Here is a 6,974-nt window from a genome sequence, read left to right as displayed (position 1 = left end):
GACGGCCGGATCCACCCTCCCCCACCCCGGCAACCTCCCGCTGTGTCCGCGACGGCCGAATCCACCCTCCCCTGCCCCGGCGACCTCGTGTTGTGTCTGCGACGGCCGGATCCACACAGCTGCCCCGTCGACCTCCTGCTGCGTTGCAACCATCGGATCCACACACACCGTCGCTGCCGGCCCGCTCGTCGTGGTTCCACAGCCACCTCCGTGGCGCTCCACCGCTGAAACCACCTCCGCTGCGCTCCTCCCGTCGTCTCCTCTCCCTTCGTCTTGCCTCAACTGCATCTTGTCGATGTGGTCCCCTCTAGCCATGCCCGCAATGCTAATTGTAGCTTGTTGAGGTTCAGTCAGCAAAAAATGCATATATAACAAAAAAAATAATGGAGCATTTGGGTGAATGCAGTAGAGAAGGAGGGTGTGGTTGTTTCCGGTACTCTTGCTTTGCTTGGTTCTCGATGAACAGGGAGGTGTGGCTATTTTTCGGTACCATTTGTTTTGCAGGATATAAGCCAAAGAGGCAAACACAGTGAAAAAGAAAAGTGCACTGCACAGGCGTGCAGTGCGCTAGGCGTGCGCGTGCAGTGCGCGTGGTGGTTCAGTTAGTTGCTGGAGGTGCTCGAGAGCTAATTCTGATGTATGTATGGATTGATGTATGCTCAGAGCTAATTCTGTATGTATGCGGTCCACTTTGGTTATGCCTAGAGCTAATTCTATATGTATGTGGTCCACTTTGGATGCATGTGCAGTTTGGTTGTGTGTGTGTGTGTGTTGTGATGTTTGGTGTTGGGTTTGCTTCGTTGCAGTGCACGCCCGTTTCAGTCAAAATTGCAACGATGTGTGATCCGGCAAGGCCATCAACTAGCCTCCCTGAAGCAGTCCAGAAAGCTTCCTTTTTTTCCATTTTCAGAATTTGGATGTATAGTTTGGTTGCATTTCAGTGCAGTGCAGCTAGAAAAAATGACGCCGGCATGCAAATGCAGTGCACTTTGGTCTGCATAAAAGTCCACTAAGAAGGACTTTTCAGTACTCCATTTAAAATAAAATAAATTTTAAAAAACATGCCATTGTGGTGCACTACAAAGGACACTTCACTACACTCCATTTAGAACAAACTACATTAAAAAAAGCAAATGTGGTGCACTTTGGTCTAAAAAAAGTCCATCGCGAAGGACTCTTTACTACAATCAATTTAGAGCAAGATACATTTAAGAACAAAAATGCAAATTCAGTGCACTTTGGCCTTACAAAAAGTCCACTACAAAAGAACTTTCAGTACAATTCATTTAAAATAGAATGCATTTAAAAAACATGAAAATTCAGTGCACTTTGGTCTTACAAGAAGTCCACTACAAAGAACTTTCAATACACTCCATTTAAAACAAAAAATGTATTTTAAAAAAAATGTAGTTCTCTTTTCCGTTTGATGCAGTGTAGTTTTCAGTCCGAAGCAGTGCGTTCTTCTGTCTGATGAAGTACACACGAATAATTGGGTGTCGCGAAAAACAGAGTGTCCGCATTTCTGTAATTTCAAAACTGCTCTTAAACTGTAAGGAATTAGAGAGAGTGTTCTACAGGAAAAAGTTGTGTCTCGACGATATCTTTCCAACTGCATATCATTTGCATCATCCCGATGAACGGTTTGAACAAATTTACAAAAATACGTTCGCCGTCACTCACCGACAGCCGCACCGTTTTCAAAATTAAATTAAAACCGCAATGAATCTGTAAACAAGTTCTACATAAGAAAGTTGCGCCTTGTCCATAGCTTTCCAACGACGTATTACACGCCTCGTTTCGACAAACGGTTCAAAAACTAGAGAGAAAGCAGTACCAAAAATTTGAAAAAATTTGAAAAATAGAATTCCGCGATTTAGTAAATTTGAAACTGCTCTTAAACCGTAATGAATTAGAGAAAGATTTATATATGAAAAAGATGCGCCTCGACGATATCTATCCAAAGGCGTATCATTTGCTTCATTCCAACAAGCGGTTTAGAAAAAAACGCAAAAAAACGCTCGTTGTCACTCGTCATCCGCTGCACTATTTTCAAAACTGCTCTTAAACCTGTGGAATCTTGAAAAGTGTTCAACATGTCGAAGTTGCGCCTAATCCATAGCTTTTCAATGGTATATTACACGCCTCATTCCGATAAACGTTAAAAAATTAGAGCGAAAACAGTACCAAAAAAACACCTTGTGCAATTTTTTTCGACACGAAGTTCACTAGTCTCTATTGCAGTGCTCGTCATCAAAATGATGCAGTGCGCTTCTGTTGAGCATGCAGTGCCGAAGTGGTGTGCAGAATAGTTATTCTGCTAATATTAGCATAATAGACCGTCTCTGTGTGTGTGTGTGTGTGTGTGTGTGTGTGTGTGTGTGTGTGTGTGTGTGTGTGTGTGTGTATACATAAACACTATTCTGATCACGGGATCAGAATAATATTCTGATCACAACATGAACTTCCCGAGCAACGCGCCTGACCTTCCCCGAATACTAGGTTGAACTTCAGCTAAAAAGTGTCCAAATGGGGCTTGCGATATACCGTTGGAAAGCTATGGACACCAATATCATGATCCAAGTTAAATTTTTGGCAAAATGTAAGCGGTTTAAGAGCAGTTTTGAAAACCGTTTTTTCTTCATACAAAAAACGTGAACCGTATTTTCGATCGCATTTCTAAACCGTTTATCGGAATGAGGTAAATAATATAGCGTTGGAAAGCTGCTGCAAAACCGCTCCTTCGACATGTTGAAAGATTTCTCTAATTCCCTGTGGATAAAGAGTAATTTTGAAAATCGTAAAATTTCGCAAACCGAACAGCCGAGTTCGTATTTTCAATGTAATTTATAAACTGCTAATCCATATGAGGCATATGATATGGCATTGGAAAGCTTGTGAAAATGCGCTACTTTTCCATGTTAAAAGTTTTTTCTAATTTGGAACGGTATAAAAGTAATTCAAAAAATGGTACAAGTTCCACCGATTTCGTATTTTTGAGATAATTTGTTAACCGTACGTCCAAATGCAACAAATGATACGGCGTTGGAAAGCTTGAGAAAATGCGAAACTTTTTCGTGTATATTATTTCTCCTAATTCCTTACAGTTTTAAGTCAAATTGGAAAATGAATAAAAACGTATTTTTGGCATAATTTGTACATACTTTATCGGAATGGGGCAAATAATATACCGCTGAAAAGCTACGGAAAATGCGAAACTTTTTCTTGTTGATGGTTTTCTCTGATTCCTAGCCGTTTTCAAGTAATTGCGAAAATGGCGAGATCATTCGTTCTGCCTTTATCGCGAAACTGATTCTTCGAAAATGCACCGCGTGAAGACCTGAACTTCTCGGCACGTGTACTTGAACTTCACTCTATTTTTCACGTGCTTTTTTTTGCTCGTATATCTCTATCCACTACTCCTAGCTCTCCATCCACTCACCGGAATTGAGCAAGTGATATACCGATGGAAAGCTGTTGTAAACACGCAACTTTCCCGTGTTGATCATTTTTTCATACTCACAACGATTTTAAAAGTTTTTTATCTGAAATTCATTCAGCGTAGTAGTTGAACTTCATGTTGTTTTCACGTTGAACTTCTGTGACGTATTTTTGTTTGTACGCGCGCCTGAACTTCCCTCTGTACGAACCCGACCTTCGGGCTATCTTTGCAACCGTGGCTTCCCCCGCGAATTATTCTGGTTAGTCATGTTCTATATGATGTTAGTGTAATCTAGAAACGCTTTTTAGCAACTAAATACCAGTTTTAAATAGAAATCTCGCTCGTTGGTGGATTTTGATCTCGGGTCGTGATGAAATTGCGTTTTTTACAATTTTACTGCCTGAGTTGTTCGACCTGAACTTCCCCTAGTGCTAGGTTGAACTTCTGTCAACATTGCCCAAACGGGGCTTGCGATATACCGTTGGAAAGCTATGGACACCAATATCATGACCCAAGTTAAATTTTTCGCAAAATGTAAGCGGTTTAAGAACAGTTTTGAAAACCGTTTTTTCTTCACACAAAAACGTGAATCGTAATTTCGATCGCATTTCTAAACCGTTTATCGGAATGAGGCATATAATATGGCCTAGGAAAGCTGCTGCAAAACTGCTCCTTCCACATGTTGAAAGTTTTTTCTAATTCCCTGTGGTTAAAGAGTAATTTGAAAAAACGTAAAATTTCGTAAACCAAACAACTGAATTCGGTTTTTTCATGTCATTTCTCAACGGCTAATCCAATGGAGGCATATGATATGGCATTGGAAAGCTTATGAAAATGCGCTACTTTTTCATCTTGAAAGTTTTTTTATAATTTTGAATGGTTTAAGAGTAATTTAGAAAATGGTCCAAGTCCTACCGAGTTCGTATTTTTGAGCTAATGTTTTAACCGTGCATCCGAATGTAGCAAATGATATGGCGTTGGAAAGCTTGAACAAATGCAAAACTTTTTGGTATGTATTGTTTCTCCCAATTCTTTACGGTTTTCAGTCAGTTTCGAAAATGGCGAAAAACGTATTTTCGCCATAATTTCTACAAATTTTATCGGAATTGGGCAAATAATATACCGTTGAAAAGCTACGGAAAATGCGAAAAAAATTCATGCTGATGGTTTTCTCCGATTCCTAGCCGTTTTCAAGTAATTCCGAAAACGGCGGGATCATTCGTTCTGCTTCTACTGCGAAACATATTCTTCGAAAATGCATCGCGTGAAGACCTGAACTTCTCGGTGCATGTACCTGAACTTCACTCAGTTTTTCACGTGATTTTTTTGCTCGTAGATCTTCATCCACTACTTGTAGCTCTCCATCCCACTCACGGGAATTGAGCGGGTGATATACCGATGGAAAGCTGCTGTAAACACAGAACTTTCCTGTGTTGATCATTTTTTTATACTCGCGACGGTTTTAAAAGTTTTTCATGCGAATTCATTCAGTACAGTAGTTGAACTTCTTTTTGTTTTCACGTTGAACTTCTATGACGTATTTTCGTTTGTAATTTCTCATCCATTCGTTAGTGTTATACGAATGATTTTCCTTTTGTACAAACCACTCTCACAATAATTTTTTTAACTTTCTCTGACCGAGGACTTGAACTTATAACAGCAAAACTTTTAATCTTGCTTTTTTATTCTTATTTAAGACAAAATGCACACCGTGTAGTACGTGAACTTCTGGCAGTTATCAATCTGAACTTCTCTCGATTACGTGAAAATATCTGAGTTTTTTATAAATATTAATCTGAATTTCTTAATCTTTTTTTATGAATTCTGGAGCGCTCTATTTTTTAAAAGTTGAACTTCTTGTTATTTTATTTTTAAACTTCTTGTTTCCATTCTTTAATAACAAGGAAAATCTGAGTTTTCTATAATCATCGAACTTCTCCATCTTTTTAATATGGACTTCCTGGTTTTATTTTCTTAATCTTTATAATTTGAATTTTTTATTTTCTTTTTGAAATCAAATTGCTCCCAAATAATAACTGAACTTCTTTGTGGATTGAGAGAATTATTTTAAAATGCATAAAAACATTTTTTTATTTTCGAACATGGAAATACAAGGTGAACATATCTCGCAAGAATTTTAGAACTTCCCCGGACAAAGCACGTGAACTTCTTCAAACAAACCTATTAAGATTTTAGTTTTCTATTCTTATATTCTTATCTAAAACACATTCCGTGTAGTAGTTGAACTTCCCGCTGTTTTCACCTTGAACTTCTGTCACGTATTTTTGTTCAACCTCTCTCACAAGAATTTTTGAACTTTATTGGGCCAAGCACTTGAATTTCTAACAACAAAACCTTTAGCCTTTGCTTTTTAATTATTATTTTTCATACAAATGCACGCCGTGTAGTACGTGAACTTCTGGGAGTTATCAATCAGAACTTCTCTCGGTTACGCGAAAATATCTGAGTTTTTTATAGATGTTGAACTGCTCTACCTTTTTTATTTGAACTTCATTGTGTATTTTTAGAAATGTGAAAAATACAGGTTTTTAGAAACATCAAACTTCTTCGTTTTTTGAAATTGAACTTATTGGTTTTATTCTTTAGTAACCAGAAAAAACTGATTTTTTTTCAAATAAATATCAAACTGCTTTGTTTTAAAAAGTTGAATTTCTTGGTTTTAATCTCTAGTGTCGAGGAAAATCTAAGACTTTTATAAACATTAAACAACTTCATTTTTTTAATTAGGACTATTTGCTGTTATTTATTTGTATAGGGGAAAAATCCTTGTTATGTAATAAGTATCGAACCACTCACTTATTTAAATTTGAACTTCCATATCTTTTTAGACTTTGAATTTTATTCCTTTTTTCGTATATGAAACACACTCCATGTAGGAGGAACTTTTTTCAGATAAAGCATTTCTGTTTCAAATTTGTAATGGAATGAGAGAATTATTTTAAGACACCCAACATTTTCTTTGATCTACCCATTTTACTTAAATTTGAACATCTAGAGTTAACATTTTTATGGGTGAGGGTTCTTTTTCTTCTTGGTTTAAAAAGATCGAACTTCTCCATTATTTTGAATTGAACTTATTACTTTTTTCTTTAGTAACTTGAAATATCCAAGTTTATATAAACATTCAACCGCTCCGTTATTTGTATTTGAACTTCTATGTTTTTGAGGAACAGGGAAAACCCGTTTTATAACTAAACTTTTTAACAAAGAAAATCCCTTTTTTATAAATTTTTTGAGAGGCTTTGGTTATTTTTAATTGGACCTTCTGGGATTTTTTAATAAACATTGAACTTCTTTGTCTTTTAAATTTGAATCTAAATATATTTTTACAAACATGGATATCCATTTTTTGTAATTTTTGAAATCATCAATTCTTTAATTTGAAACTTTGGTTGTCTTTCTCAAATAACGTGAAAATACAGGGGAAGTTTTTTGTACACTCATAACATTTTCTTTGAACTCTCCAATTTATTAAATTTGAACATCGAGAGTTAACATTTTCTAGGTGATGTTT

The sequence above is a fragment of the Triticum dicoccoides genome, chromosome 5B (genome assembly GCF_002162155.2).
Source record: "Triticum dicoccoides isolate Atlit2015 ecotype Zavitan chromosome 5B, WEW_v2.0, whole genome shotgun sequence".
NCBI lineage: Eukaryota > Viridiplantae > Streptophyta > Magnoliopsida > Poales > Poaceae > Triticum > Triticum dicoccoides.
The sequence above is the reverse complement of the archived record's forward strand: the minus strand, read 5'-3'. Positions refer to the sequence as shown.